General features: G+C 40.1%; 1 protein-coding gene across 2 annotated transcripts in view; it reads left to right on the forward strand.

The window, feature by feature from the left end:
- The first annotated feature begins 344 nt into the window (after nucleotides 1–344).
- map4l (microtubule associated protein 4 like) overlaps nucleotides 345–16,590 on the forward strand; it is an 85,507-nt gene continuing 69,261 nt past the window's right edge. Inside the window, exons 1-2 of one of the 2 annotated variants that reach the window (XM_026374946.1) lie at nucleotides 384–422; nucleotides 5,014–5,093. The gene's annotated coding sequence lies outside the window, so the exon portion shown is untranslated. Of the gene's footprint in view, nucleotides 423–5,013; nucleotides 5,094–16,590 lie in introns of both variants that reach the window. The other variant, XM_026374947.1, reaches the window with a different exon arrangement.

A 16,590-nucleotide genomic window follows, 5' to 3' on the forward strand; every position in this document is an offset into this window, starting at 1 on the left:
TGCAGTGTTTTGTACAGTAGCTTCACAAAGCATCCAGACTTCACTATTTTGCACACTTGATTGTTCAATTGTTAATCAATTATTATTCAATGTTTATTCAAAAAAAAAAATATATATATTTCCAAATGTCTAAGTCTTCCTGAGATGTGCCTAGTTTCCCTGTGTAGAAATTAAACTAAAGGGACTTAGGTTTACAGCAGCACGTGAAGGCCTCACCAGGCCTGTCTGCAGAGTCGGAGGAGAGAGGCTCCCGGCTTCTGATTGGCTGAGGCGCAGTGGAAGGGGGCGGTGCGTGTGTCTGACGTGGAGAGGACGTTCAGCGCAACACACACAGATATACCATCACACACACAAACACACACACTAACACACACACCAGGCACTTGAGGTACACGCTCCAGTCAGCGGACACCTCGGCAACGGTGAGTAGACGACGACATTTTATTTGATGCTTTTAATCTTTGATTTATGTTGTGTCATCGCGGGGGCAGTCGTTGTTTCCCGGGTCCTCGCGTTGTGTTACAGATTGATGACATTTGTGTCACGTTCGTGTCGTTATTGTCGTCGGGGGGCTCGCGCTGTGCGGATGTGGGCCTGTCTGTGCTGAGCGTCCGGGCGGCGCAGCAGAGGATGGTAGTAGAGGATGGTAGCAGCGGATGGTGGTGTTTCGAGGGTCTTTTGTTTTATGGTGGTGCCGCAGTCTGGATGGTAGCCCCCCCCCCCCAAAAAAAAAAAACCTTCCACACACACACACACACACACACCTCCTGCTGAAAAACCACTACAGTGTATATACTCCTAAAATATTCCTATAATATTCCTACGTCATAGTGCTCCTATAGTGCTGCATCTATTTTCTTCATTTACCTTTCTCACATTAGATTTCTGACATGACATTAGAGTGACAGTGTGATTTCTAAAGGATTGAATACACTTACACCAAACAGTATTTACTACAGTGGTGTTATTCTTCTTTTTCAGGCAGGTGCACAGCTAACAGGCCATGTTATGTAAAGGTCTGTTTTTCTGATGTTACAGAGCCTATGCATGAATTTTAAGAACAGTCTGTTATGTTCTATAGGGACTAAGCCTGCCATTATACAGTAATATGCACTACACACACACACACACACACACACACACACACACACACAGCCACAGTCACACTGCATCCTCTGTCTCTGTATGGATTAGTACACATTGTTCTGTCTGTGGTCTTGTCTTTTTCTCTCGGATGTTTTCTGTCTTCGGCCTAGTTTGAAATTACAACATGCTGGGTTTGACAATGTTAAATACGATGCAGGTTCATTCATAACTAGTCAGGCGTGCTGTATTTATGTGCTGCATGTATGTCTATGTGTGAATATCTTAATTCTCCCCTTAAATGTCCTGTGCAGTAGAAGTAGCACTAAAGTTTGAGTAAACATTGCAGCATTAGTTGCACTTGCTCGTCTTCAGGCGTCAGTGGCGCTACATGATCGAGTGCTGAGGTTTGGTGGACCCACTGTTGCATCCTACAGGTTTGAAGAGATGTTGATGATCTTGTTGTGTTTACTGGTGACTTTTAGCTATTTTCTGTCTTTCTGCCTCTGCCCGCCTGCAGCCCTGTTTTTACCCTCCGTCTCGGTTTCTGCCTGTGTTACACTGTACTGAATCAACAGATCTTCTTGAGGTTTGTTTATCTTTTACCATGACGTATGACTACGCATGGGTTAGAAAATTGAAAATAAAAAATTCTGATCACACATGATATACCTGTTATTAGAAATACATATTATTTAATGCTTCTCTCTGTAGCATTAGCGCTGTATATTTTGTACTGTAGTAGAGCAGAGGTAGTAGAGCAGAATAGCCATTAACAACCTACCCATATTTAACAGTGCCCTTGAGAACTCTGTGAGTAGTGGAAGAGTTGTGTCCATCGAAGCAAAAGTGGAGCTGCACAAGTAATTATCATAATTGTTGCTGATTGTTTTTCTCTCGATCATCTATCTCATTTATCATAAACGTTCTTAAATTACATATTTCAGTATTATTATTTTGATACTGGGAACTAGATAAATAAATATTGAGAGAGAAAGGGAGATGGCCTATAGCAAGTCCCCAGCTCGTATTAAAACCTGCAGTACTACTGCCAGAGTAAAATAAACAATGGCTTTTTGATCAGCAAATCACAATCATATTTTAAAAGGTACTGTTCATCTAAAATCATCAATAATCTCATCCTCCAAATACAGTAGCATTTTCAGTTGTTGGGTTAAATTTAGTCTCATCAACATGTTTTGAGTTATAGAATTTCTTAACTTCTGAATTATAACTTCTGTTGTTTTATGGGTGATTAATTCAGCAAAACAACTTTTCATAATTTAGTATTCAAGAAACAGGAAGTGGAAGGGAAAGTAACCCCCTCTAATAAACTAAAGCTATAACTGTACTGGAAGTTTTCACAGATGCATTAAGACAGTTAAAAACATAGTTTTATGAGCACTCTCCAATGTTGTACAAAGTACAACCCATTGTGTTAGCTGTAGACTTGTGCTTGCCAGGTTTCACTCTAGCATAGCCACCACACTGTGGGGCCCCGGTCAGGTTTGGACAGAAATACATGGTCTGATCCATAATCTTCTGTACACTACAGTGTCTACCCTTACACATGTAATCCTGTTCCTAGCAACTTGCTTTTTATATGGAAGTTGAATTTATTTATGTTTTGACACATCTGTGATCTGACCTGTCTGTACAATCTAGAGCCAACATTAAAATATATGACCTCTCCTAGCTAACAGGAGACTGATGCAGTAACAGATGAATGGAAGTATGATGATACCTGATAAACTGATACGTAAGTGAAGGATGATATTGAAGAGCTGTGTTTGTCAGGCTAAGACTGAAATGACCAAAGTGGCCAATTTCTAGATTCAATTCAAGATTCAAAAAACTTTATTAATCCCAGAGGGAAATTGTTTTACCTCATTACCGTTGTTCTCAGACAGAAAGAAAAGGAACCACAACCAGGAAAGATCCAACACCATTAACATAAATACACATAACCAATAACATCAATACAGAAAAGCTCAATATATATACAGAATATGTAAAATAGACAAATGGAATTGGGTCCCCCACCCTTTACAGAGGGGGGAGGAATTGTACAGATTGATTGCCACAGGTAGAAAGGATCTTCTGTGGTTCTCTGTGGACTTAATGTTAATAAGTCTTTGGCTGAATGTGCTCCTTTGTCCAGCAAACAAACTGTGCAGTGGGTGGGAGGGATTGTCCAGGACTGAGAGGAGTTTGGACAGCATCCTCCTCTCAGCCACAACATGTAGAGGGTCCAGCTCCACCCCCAGACAGAGCCAGCCCTCCTAATCAGTTTGTTTAGCCTGTTAGTGTCTGCCACCTTCATGCTGCCGCCCCAGCAGACCACAGCATAGAAGATGACACTGGCCACCACAGACTCATAAAACATCCGCAGCATGGTGCTGCAGACGTTGAAGGACCTGAGTCTCCTCAGAAAGTACAGCCGGCTCTGAGCCTTTGTGTACAGTGCTGCTGAGTTCTTTGTCCAGTCCAGTTTCTTGTCCAGGTACACTCCCAGGTATTTGTACTTGGACACGACCTCCACCTCCTCCCCCTGTATAGAGAGAGGGATGACAGGACTCCAAGATTTCCTGAAGTCCATCACCAGCTCCTTTGTTTTATTGATGTTGAGTTGCAGATGATTGAGTCCATACCAGTCAACAAAACTGTCCACCACTCCACGGTACTCTGTGACATCTCCACCCTTAATACATCCTACAACTGCAGAGTCATCAGAGAACTTCTGAAGATGACAGAACTGTCCCCTGTGGAGCACCTGTGCTACAGACCACAGTGTCAGACACACAGTTCTGCAGGCGGACTTTTTATTTCTCTCTCAGCAGTGTAGGCCGGATGGTGTTGAATGCACTGAAGAAATCAAAAAACATGATCCTCACTAAGCCCCCAGGCTTGTCCAGGTGGATGTAGGTGCGATGGAGCAGATGTATGATGGCATCATCCACTGCAATATGGGGTTGATAGGCAAACTGGAGGGGGTCAATTGAGGGTTTGACCAGAGGTCGGAGGGACTCCAGACTTAGCCTCTCGAAAGCCTTCATAATGTGTGATGTCAGAGCCAAGGGTCTGAAGTCATTGAAGACTCTGGGACGTGGCGTCTTATTCACAGGAATCAGGCACGACTTTTTCCACCCTAGAGGAACTCTCTCCAGTTGCAGGCTGAGGTTGAAGATGTGTTGAAGAACACCACATAGCTGAGGAGCACAGGCTATCAGCACCCTTGGGCTGACTCCATCAGGACCTGCCGCTTTTGTGGGGTGAAGCCTGTTCAGCTCTCTTCTCACCTGCTCAGCTGAGATGGGTGGTGGCTGAGTCGTGTGGGGGAGGGACTGAGGAGCGGATAGTGAACTGAAGTGGGCTCAGTGGATCAGCCTGGAATCGATTGAAAAAATTATTCAATTCTTTGGCTCGGTCCACAGTCCCCACATTCTCCTGGCTGCCGGACTTGTAGCCAACCTCCCTGGTGTTGTTATGTTGAAGACTCTGTTCCAGTTTTCTCCTGTAAGTCTCTTTATTAGATAATGAGAGCACAGACTGGAACATCCATATACCAGGGCATTTATCAATCCTTCCAGAGGCTAATCATGCCTGATCAGCTAATGAGTTTAGGAAATTTGAGGAAATTTCTGCGGTTCTAAATAGTGACATACAAAATGTTGAGGAACTGGGAGTCCTGATAGGAAAGCACTAGAATAAACAAAGTCCTGGTGTCAGACCATGTCTTGAGTTTATGACTGGATCACAACATGATTTGCAGTGCAGCTTCTATGGTATTCCTGACTGTGGGAAGCATAGATATTGTGATAAAGCAGAAAAAAGACAATGGTGCATGATACTACAAGCAGGGAGCTATGTGGATTATCAGAAATGTTCGATTGCATGTCTGTTTTGATGATGCCATCATTTCTGCTTTAGGGATTGGTGGGATTACATGCAATTCCTCCCTGATTGCCAGGCAAGCAGACAGAAAGTCAGGCCAGTGGCCATCCAACCAGGTAAAGTCAGTGTTTTTAGTTCATTTGCCAGGAAGTCAGACATTCAGACAGTTAGTATGTACCCAGTTGACCAATGGCACAGACAGCACAGTCACCCAGCTGGCTAAGCATTCACAGTATAAGTCAGATCAGGCAGACAAAAGCAGTATAGTCGAGATATGATATACAAGGCTAGTGGTTTAGTGACCCCAAGCAATCTCTAAGCTCTAATAGTACTGTGTAAAGCATACGATTATTTGAGACCTATGTAAGTCTTTGCACCATAAATATTGGTGCAGAGCAAACACAAGCAAGCTGAAAAATCTATCTGACAACTGGCTAACCAGTCCACTGTCTCAGGCCCTGGCCAATATGGCAAAAATATAACATACTGATTATTATTCAGGCCGCATTGACGATTTTATTACAATTCTTCTTCATGTTGGCTGCAGACTATATTGCAGAACCTTACAAACCTTCTCTTATTTATTTCTCCCACATAACACCTAACAGAAAAAGATTAGGTTGAAACATGCAGCTTGACCATCAATCGCTTTTGTAGCGTAAAACTGCTCGTTTTAAATTCTATGTTGTTGCAGCGTGGACAACAGCACTGGAATGGCTATGTTAGGAAAATATTTGCGACTGGGTATCTTGTACCCCAGTCAACTATTTTGTTATTTTGAAACCCACAGCTTCCAGTTTTCATAGGAATCATAAACGTCACAGCATCAGTTATCTATTTCCAGCACCTTTCTGTCCTGTCATGCAAGATGCTTTTCTCAGATGCCAACACTGGAGTTGTTAGTTTTCATTTTGGCTGTATAGCTGTGCATGACCTTATTCTGCTACTGTTCAGCATTAGTATTTATTCTATTGTTGACATGGCTCTCCTGGAGTCTACGTGTATACATGTTGCATACAAGTCTGATGTGTGCATATATACTCACCAACAACCACAAAGAGAATTGTTACAAAAATGTAGTGTGAACTAAAACTTCTTGGCATATATTTTAGTTTATTCTTTATTTCTTAAAAAATTTAAAAGCTATTATAAAGAGGTATAGAAAATTTTTGACACAATTAAACTAAAGGACTGGTGGAAGACGTTATTAAATGTACAAAGAGATTAATGCTTTCATATAGCACCCAACCTATATCAACAACAGGACAATCTGTAATCTTCCATTATTTATTAAACTATTATAGAAAAATGTGTGTAAATGAAAAGACATAAGCAAACATGAAAATGCATTGATTGACTAAAGATCCAGGCAGTTTTTTTGCTGGAGTTGATAGACATGAAAAACATACTTTGGACATCCTAAAAACAAGTAAGAGGTTGTATTCAAGGATGCAAAAAATATGGACGCAAGGTGCCTGCAAAAATATCAGACACATTCAATTCAATTCAGTTTTATTTGTATAGCGCCAATTCAACAGAAGTTATCTCTAGGCACTTTACACATACAAACATCTCTCTTTGTCCTAATTATGTGTCCAGTTTACTTCAGTCAAAAACATACAAAAGCATGTGAATGTTTAAATGTGAGTCATAAAATGCTGTCTTAGACAAATTTGCCATATCCTAGCTGAAATGAGTTACTGAATGTGTAAGTGAAACATTCACACAGGATCAGTCCTTGCTACTGCAGACTGTTGCAAAGATCCATATCAACACCTACAACAATGGTGAAATCCTGCTTTTACATGAATGCATCAGTAATAATAAGCTAACAGTCACAGCCAAAATAGTTTTCTGCGTTGAGACTCAATGAGTTTTTCAGTACATTTCTGTCCCCAAGTACATTGGGGTGGCTGTGGCTCAATCGGTAGAGTCTGCCAATCATTGGATTGGTGGTTCTATTCCCGGTCTCCATGTCACATGCCAACGTGTCCTTGGACAAGATACTGAACCCCAAGTTGAGTCAGATCAGCTGCATAGCAGCTCTGCCATCGGTGTGTGTGTGTGTGTGAATGGGTGAATGAGATGCAATGTAAAGCGCTTTGAGTACCAATTAGGTACAAAAGCGCTATATAAATGCAGATCATTTATCATTTCTGTGATAATATTTACATACATTACTTAACAGATTAAATGCAGAACAGTATCGGAGAACTTTACTGTATGTAAAAGTGGCCAGCTGTGGGTTCACTTTTCATTTAGCGAGAATAAGGTTGAGGTTATTACTGCCAAATGTGTTTCAACCAGGTATTAAAGGTTATTACAAATATTGTGTGTTGATATTTGGGATTTTGGTCAAAACCTGATCACATTTCATGACCAATTTATGAAGGAAACCAGGAAACTGCAAACTGTGAAATTACTGCCAGTATAGAAGTGCTGTAGTTCTGTTGTACTGCTATTCTTGTCTCTTTGCTTTTGTTTTCAGTGTCATATTAGGTAAGTTTTATAACTGTGTTACCATTATAACCATGCTCAGTTAAAAAAGAACCACCAGTACAGACAGATCCTGACATTAACAGGAACCTCTTCACTGACTGCACACAAACATAAACCAAGTCCTCAGTGACTCAGCAGTGTTTTTGTGACAACAGAAAGATTACTACAGAGCTGCTGTTTAACAATAGAACCTAAAATAGGTACACTACCCAGAAACCATTTACAACCTGAATGAGTGGTGTTGCCCTCGATGTGCTAGGTACTTCCTGTAAGTGAACAGCTATTATTGTGTTACCATGACAACTGTTTCAAAGATGTTTAGAAAATGGTCTTTAATATGCAAACAGGTTGCAGTGTTTTGTTTTTTCTGACACAAATCATTATTACAGAAGCTGTTCTGCAGGCTGCTGTACCTCAGTGAAGTCTCATTGTCTGTTTAAGTCCCCAAAACTTGTGGTAACTCACTACACATATTCTCATTGGCCTTCCAGCTTGGCCACAACATGTCGGCCACAATCACACTGAACATAGGTGCAGAGACCTTAGCCAGATTTCTTTAGTGAGAGTTCCATTTAAAGCCTGATAACTAATTTCAGATTCTCTCAATTTTCAAAAAATTGCTGAAAACTGTACTGAAAAAACTGAACTCTTCCAAACCTTTCTCTGCACTTAAATCTTTCTCTGCACTTAAAATCTGTATTAAAAATATTACTTGCACTTATACCTCATGAAACTGAAGCAGCTCTTCCCAGAGCACTTTACTTTGAAGGTCTTCTACTTGGCTTAGGTATTTTGCTGACTTTGTAGTGACTTTTAAGTCACTTTCGATAAAAGCCTAATAACTAAATGTAAATGTAGTATTTGTGATGTATTTCTGATGTGATTTGCCTTTTCTGATGCCTTTCTTTTTCCACACCATAAGTGACTTAAACAGGGGAAATTATTAGAACCCAAAAATTAACTGTATGAGGAACACAGACAAAAAAAATAATGATGATAAAATAATTATTGGCTGTGGTTCCGTTAGGAAAAACAGCATTTTCAGATTTGCACTGAGGTCAGACCTGACATCACACAGTAGAGTAGAGCCAGGGAAAAGGGCAAGACCGTGTGTCTGTTGTTATTGAAGTCTTCATCCTCAGAGCTTCCATTGTGTTTCCAATTTGAAACAAAGCAAAGGTCTCTACTGTCCTGCTGATCACAGAGGCTGAGATCTGCATTAGACCACACATGAGACAGTACAGAGGTGTGACAAAGGTGTCCCCTTCCATCAGCCTTCTTGAAACCATTAGTGCCTTTCATACAGAAATGCAGCAAGCTTCAGGATTATTTTGCTGACATTAATATGTAAACATCTTGACACTAAAATGTTCAAAAGTGTGGACACTGTGTTGGCCAATCCATGTGTGAAAATGATGTGTCATGCTCCCTGAACCACTCTTTTACAGTTTGAGCCAGCTGAATCCTGTTTGCATTGTCAGCTTGGAATTAATGCCCGTGACACCAGGGAGGAAAAATCCAAAAACCTATTTGTTCAGTATATTCAGGTAGTCAGCTGACCTCATTCTTTGGGCACATAACCCCCGGTCATAGCATCTCCCCCACAGGCTTGTACAGTAGCCACTAGGCATAATGGGTGCATCACTTCACCCGTGCATCAGATCGGGAACAGGGTAAATCTTGAGTCCAAACTTTATGCTCTCTAGCAAATTAAAGCCTTTTTTTCCAATTAGCCTTACTGAAAGTGTTTTTCTTAAGGCTGCATAGCTGTTTGGTTTGAATCACTTCAGTTCTCTTAGCATTGTGCATATGGAAAAAAAATACTTTCACTATTAAACAAAGCTGTGAGTTCTGTTTTTTTTTTTTTTTTTGAATAAGCTGACTGTCTGCACCTTTCTCACAAATACTTATGCTACATGAAGGTATGTGTGTGTGTGTGTGTGTGTGTTGGGTGTGTGTTAATAGGTTGAGACAGTGTGTTGTCAGCAGTAATCTAAACTGCTGCACACCAGAAACACTGTCTCCATCTGTGCGTGTGTATAGTTCTGGACTTTCTAAAGGAAGCGGGTCGGCCTTGCCGACCTTGTCATCTTGGACATTAACATTGGGATATAACAATACAGAAACAAAAGTCCCATGGTATGCTAGTTAGCTGCATTCACAAACTTTGAATGCTGTTTGCAACAACATTTAAACCTCCTGGTGATTAAGACCTAAAACACAAAACACTGGGAAAAGGAGACAAAACCTGAGCTCTTTGACTTTTGATACAGTTGCTACAGTTGCCCCCCAACGTTATTTGAAAGTGACAACAATAAAGAATGGTTAAAAAATTACACAAATATTTTAGAGACCAACTTTCTGGTTCTATCTTTTATATAGTGTTTAACCAACATTTCAGGTGCACCCACTTACTGTCAGTTTTGTGTCCAAAAAAAGTAGAGGAAGTAATCCTGAAGGTCCTATGGTGGTGCACTGATTAGCACTGTTCAACAGCTAGAAGGTTCAAAGTTTGAACCTGTCAAACCCTGCATATTCTCAAAAGAGGGAAGAACTTTAAATGCTTGTGAAAATACAGATGATGGGGGATGAGAAGTGGAAGCTCTACCTCTTTTCTCACACATTTTCAAACTTGCTGCTCACTATGATCTGCACAGGTTTTAGCATGAAAATGATGAACGATGTGAGGAGCCTTTCATAGGTTGCCGGGTTAGCAACTTGTTGTGCTTTGCTGACGTCAGAAGTGCTGAGAAACCGGTGAAGCAGTGATGGGATCCTGTGTTTGACAGGCTACGTGAATAAATTATGATTATACTGAGCTGAAAAAAAATTACAACCACTTTACATAATATAACCTTCTAGCAATAAACATGAATACTGTGTTGACTGACACACACTGTTATAAATAAAGTAAGATAAACATTTACTACAGTTCAGTCGTAATACAGTATGTTGTGGCAACCAGACAGAGAGTTATGGTTTTGAATGTGGATGAATGGTTATTTTAATTTCAGTGACAATAAGCCCATTCAGTCCTGGTGCCAGAAGAAAGTACTTGTTGTGCCCAGCCCTTTATTTCACGTGTGTTTGCTGAAATGTTAAATTACATTTAAATTTACATTTAGTCATTTATCAGACGCTTTTATCCAAAGCAACTTACAAGTGAAGAACAAGGCAAGCAAACAAAATCTAAGTCAAGGAGAACAAACATCAAAGCAAAGTGCTTTAAAAAAAGAGTTTCTGTTTCAAGAGATGTAAATACAAGAGAGCAGAAAAGTTTTTTTTTTTTTTAAGTGCAAAGGAAGATGTGGAAGAGTTCTGTTTTCACCAGTTTTTTAAATATTGAAAGTGAGGTGGCTGAGCGTGCAGAGATAGGCAGCTCATTCCACCATCGCGGGATCACTGAGTTGAACAGTTTTCCTTGGTGTCGACTGTGTGGTGCTGGTACCACCAGACGTCGTTCACTGGCCGAGCGCAGTGGACGGAAGGAGATGCAGACCTGAATGATTGAGTGGAGGTAAGTTGGAGCTGTGGAGTTGACCACTCTGTAGGCAAGAGACAGAGCTTTTACTTGATCCTTGCAGCCACAGGAAGCCAATGCAAAGATCTGAAGAGCGGTGTTACATGAGACCTTTTTGGTTGATTGAAAATGAGGCGTGCTGCTGCATTGTGGAAAGGTTATGAGAGTTGGAATCACGCCCCTGCCCAGATACCTTGAAGGTTCGTTTGGACAAGTATGACCGAAGCCAGAGAGTGCAGTCATAAGGATCTGATGGATGTCAAAGGCTGCAGATAGGTCTAATAGAATAAAGGACAGAAGATTTACCTGCAGCTTTTGCCACCCGTAGAGATTCCACAACAGTCAGAAGTGCTGTTTCTGTGGAGTGACCACTCTTGAAGCCAGACTGATTGACATCAAGGAGGTTTTTCCGGGAAAGAAAGTCAGAGAGTTGATTGAAGGCTGCACGTTCCAGGGTCTTGGCCAGAAATGGAAGAAGAGAGAGCGGTCTGTAGTTCTCCACCTTTCATACCCTGAATGTCTCACAACACAGACGACTTACACTCACAGGTCACACGATGCCCTCTATATAGGCAGAGAAGATATTCCAAAGCCTCTGATTGATTCAAGATTCAAAAAACTTTATTAATCCCAGAGGGAAATTGTTTTGCCTCATCACCATTGTTCTCAAGAAAGAAAGGGAACCACAACCAAGAAAGATCCAACCAACATAAATATACATAACCAATAACATCAATACAGAAAAACTCACAATATATATACAGAATATGTAAAATAGACAAGTGAAAATGGGTCAATATTTATAGTCAATTGTGGAATGACAGCCACCTTCATGTTGCAGCCCCAGCAGATCACTACATAAAAGATGACACTGGCCACCACAGACTCATAGAACATCTGCAGCATGGTGCTGAAGACATTGAAGGACCTAAATCTCCTCAGAAAGTACAGCTGGCTTTGAGCCTTTTTGTACAGTGCTGATGAGTTCCTAGTCCAGTCCAGTTTGTTGTCCAAGTACACTCCCAGATATTTGTACTCGGACACGACCTCCACCTCTTCCCCCTGTATAAAGAGAGGGATGACAGGACTCACCAGGTTCTTTGTTTTATTGATGTTGAGTTGATGATGATGTTTTATAGATGGTTGAGTCCACACCAGTCAACAAAACTGTCCCCTACTCCACGGTACTCCGTGACATCTCCACCCTTAATACATCTTACAACTGCAGAGTCATCAGAGAACTTCTGAAGATGACAGGACTCTGAGTTGTACCTGAAGTCTGAGGTGTACAGGGTGAAGAGGAATGGAGACAGAACTGTCCCTTGTGGAGCACCTGTGCTACAGATCACAGTGTCAGACAAACAGTTCTGCAGGCGGACCTACTGTGGCTGGTTGGTGAGGTAGTCCATGATCCAGGAAATCAGGGGAGTGTTGACCTGCATGTGTTTTAATTTCTCTCCCAGCAGTGCAGGTCGGATGGTGTTGAATGCACTGGACAAATCAAAAAACATGATCCTCACTAAGCCCCCAGGCTTGTCCAGGTGGATGTAGGTGCGATGGAGCAGATGTATGATGGCATCATCCACTCCAATCTGGTGTTGATAGGCAAACTGGAGGGGGCTCTGTGGCTCTAAGCCTTAATGTTTTTACTGTTGTGAGCACATCCTGCATATGGCAAGTAGCCAAAACATTAATTCCACCTGGTAGATGTGGTATGTACTGTATAATGTCAGGTATGAGAAATTGTTTTTTCTCTCTTTTCTATTCTTAGCATAAAGACAATTTTCTTGATCATCACAAAGTGTTCTGCTGGTGCTCGTCATCTACTTCATGTACAGTATAATGAGATGACAAGAGGCAGCTGGAGATTAATTTAGGTGATGGTTCACATCAACACAAAAATATCATGCAACAAATCTGCTCTGTATTTTGATGGGACAACGCTTGTTTGTGTGCTCTGCGTGAGAGTGTTTCAGAGGATGAGATGATTATGTAGCAGACAGCTAACTTTAGAGAGGCAGAGTTAGTGGATGTTGGAGCAGAGGATTGTGGGTACAGAGAGAGTTTTTAATCCCTCAAAGTGCAACAGCTGTCTCATTTGCCCAACAATCCTCATCATCATCTTGCTCTCATTTTTTCACACAGTACACACAGGGCCCTTTACTCACCAGCAGTGAGTATACTCCTGTGTAAAGAAAGTATTACGTTACAGTTTGTACACTGATGTACAGTATATCCTGTCATATTGATGCACTGGACCAGTTTACTTTGCGTTTGTGAGCGAGTCCACTGAATGCAACAATTCTATCAAAGTGAATTTACTTTATTCTTACTTTAGTGCTTTTGAAAGTCACTCAGTTGTTAGTGTTGCAGTGAAGCCTTAGCAGCAGTATAGCATATAGTATAGTATGTATAGTAAAATACAGTGGAAACAGTGGTTGTTGATTTCATTATGCTTTGACTAATTTAAATTATTGTTACATGTGCTGATTAATTCCATAAATAGATGAATAGATGATTATGTCAGTTCAAAATTTCATTCAATGTTGATGATGCACACACTATGAAATTGGAAAAAATTACTGGTATATATTATTATTTAGGCAGTGAAGTGATAAAAAATTTTCCTTGATTAATTAATATCAATTAATTGCACACATTCATTTTTGCTGTAAAATTATTTAAAATTATGTAAATTCCAATTAATTTTGGAAGATGACCCAATGAATAATTGACATTATGTTAGATTTTAAATTCCATCCTCTTTTATTTCACAATTAGTTCCCACACAATTGTCTACCAAAATACCAGTATACCTATGTGATAAGAAATTGTCATTTGTTATATAAATGATGTAGCAACACAATGACAAGTGTCAAATTTACATTACCTAGTGTGCTAAATGACACAAACCTATGTCTGAGAGTGAGAGCAACATGTTAGTAAGAGTCAATGAAGGAGAGGTTGTTACAGAGAGATCATTCTGGGGAAACGCCACCAGAAACGAACACAAAAGTATGTTATAGAAATCTGTAGAAAGTTGTCTCTTTTATTCAGAGAGTTCTTGCAGTGTATTAGCTGCATCTCTCTCCACACTCCAGTCAGTTTTCTGTCACTACGCAGCTAAACTCTGAGTGATGCTTCTGAAATACGTGTAACATGGAGCAGAAATCAAAGTGTATGTATACATGAATTTCCACTAACCCCGTTTCTTGTATGCATGTAAATCTGAATAGTTGAGAAAGCTGCTTTCTCTAAGTAACCTGAATGTAAACACAGCTAAGGACAGCAACTCACTGGAAATAATAAAAAAAAGTCACTAGAAAAGAAGAATCACTTTGCACTGATAAATGCTCAAAGATAAAATGTTGTTCAGTCATTTTTTGCTGTATAGACAGAAATATCATTATTGCAATGATAGGAAGAAATGACAGGATGATTGATCCCAGGAAGATTACCAGCTACCTCTGAATGCCTGCTCGAGAGTGACTTGACAAAGCAGTGATATTTTAAACTTAAATTACTTAGCAGTTTGTTAAATGTAAATGTTTCATTCATTGGATCAAGCAATTTCTTCTCCATTATGTTACGAAGCCCCAGTGACTGAACTTGGTCAAAGTTCACTACAGGACTTGATTAATCATCTATTTTTAAAAAAAAACTTTTATCTGTTGATCAATTTATTAAAATTAACACGTTATTTTGACTTAATTTTTAGAGTTTGAGGAAACATTTTGGTGATGTAGGTTATGTGTGGCAATTGAGAATTAAAGACTCGCACAATGAAACTATAGGTAGTCAATGTTTCATAGTTTGGATTTGAAACATTACTCACTTTAAAGCTTACTGATTCCTTTTTTCTTTGTGGCCATTTGGGGAGCAGCACTGACATGTTATCATGTTACTGAGCAGCTAATGTCTTAGATCCACTGCATGATTCTTACAGACTGTGTCCTAACTAACCAACTAACTTCTGCAATTAACTCCAAAATCTGGTTCGCCACCTTATGTTTTTAACTGAAGGTAGCTTCAGCACAAGAAACACAGCTGAAATACAAACTATCGAGAAGTGCAACTTTAAGGTTGTACAAAGCTGTAACTGTAATATGGACTGCAGGTCAAGATTCCTGGAGGTGAATGATGCTCAGTGTGAAGTCTCTTCTGCTACACGAAATGCTTGCTGGTGCAGTATTTGTGATTTTTTTCAGTGTAGTGAAGGCGTTGCTTATGTACTTCCCTGTATGGTTTCACGGATCCTCATTCCCTGTCAGCTAAAAATCTGTTGGTGTGAGCTACTGGAGGTAGAGCACCAGGTCCAAGTTACTGAACGTGTCATGTGAAACATCTTCAGTGGACTGGTAAATATCACAGAATAACAGGTTTGGAGGGTAATATTTATTAGGAAATTTGGGTTTGTTAATTTTTCTATCAAAAAGAAGGAATTATTGAAAGTATTATGAGTCTGATGGTGTGTGTGTCTGGTACAACTGCAAAACAAAGACAGCTTGTTTGCTGGGAGGTTGGATGGAGGAATAAACAGAAACCAGGGACATATTGAGTTTGGATGGCTGTGGCTTAGGAGGTAGAGCAGTTATCCACCAATCGTGTCACATGTCAAAGTGTCCTTGGGCAAGATACTGAACCCCAAGTTGCCCCTGGTGAGTCAGATCAGCTGCATAGCAGCTCTGCCATCGGTGTGTGAGTGTGTGTGCAAATAGGTGAATGCGACGCAATGTAAAAGCACTATACTGGTGCAGACCATTTACCATTTGTTCAGGGATGATGATACTGCACAATCGCTGAGACGTTTATATAGTTATATATTTAATATGTTAATGGCATGTAGCAGCTGGAGTGAAGAGCAAACGCTGTTCAGACTCAGTTTGTAAGCTATACTATACTGTAGAAGAAGAAATTAAGCAGTTTATATTCTTTCATTTTGTTTCATTCTGTCAGAGATCACCAGAAGGTGGGTAGAGTAGCCAAAAATTGTACTCAAGTAAGAGTAGCTGTACTTCAAAATAATATTACTCAAGTAGAAGTAAAAAGTAGTCATCCAAAAAATTACTCAAGTTAGAGTAAAAAAGGAATGAAATATGAAATTTTCCAGTATATATTGAGTTGCCCTCCAAATGGCAGCAAACAACAGAGGGCTCACTTTACAATAAACTTTGTCTGCATGTTTAGATTTGGACTCAGTGAAATGACAGTTGAGCTTCAATTGTAGTTGGTTTTCAAGGTTCTTGGAGTGAAGTGAGTGAGTGAATTAGGATCAATAGGCATTTGGTGACAATCAAAATAACAAAATCCACCACATAGCCACAAACGCAGAACGGAAACTGTCCGATATCGGATATAAATTATTAATTATTAACGATTTAATAAACTCATCGTTTTACATAGGACACAGTGGCGCTACCACATCTTTGTAACTACTTATCCAGTAGAACAAATTTAAGAAACTTATATTTTTAGCCTCTAGCTTACTTGCTAATTAAATATGCTAACATTGCAACACTAAATGAAACAGCTAAACTTACCGCAAGGTGTTTCCTCAGATTAGACGTCGACGAGTTTTTCTTCGATTTCTCTTG

Source organism: Anabas testudineus, chromosome 17 (genome assembly GCF_900324465.2).
Source record: "Anabas testudineus chromosome 17, fAnaTes1.2, whole genome shotgun sequence".
Lineage (NCBI taxonomy): Eukaryota > Metazoa > Chordata > Actinopteri > Anabantiformes > Anabantidae > Anabas > Anabas testudineus.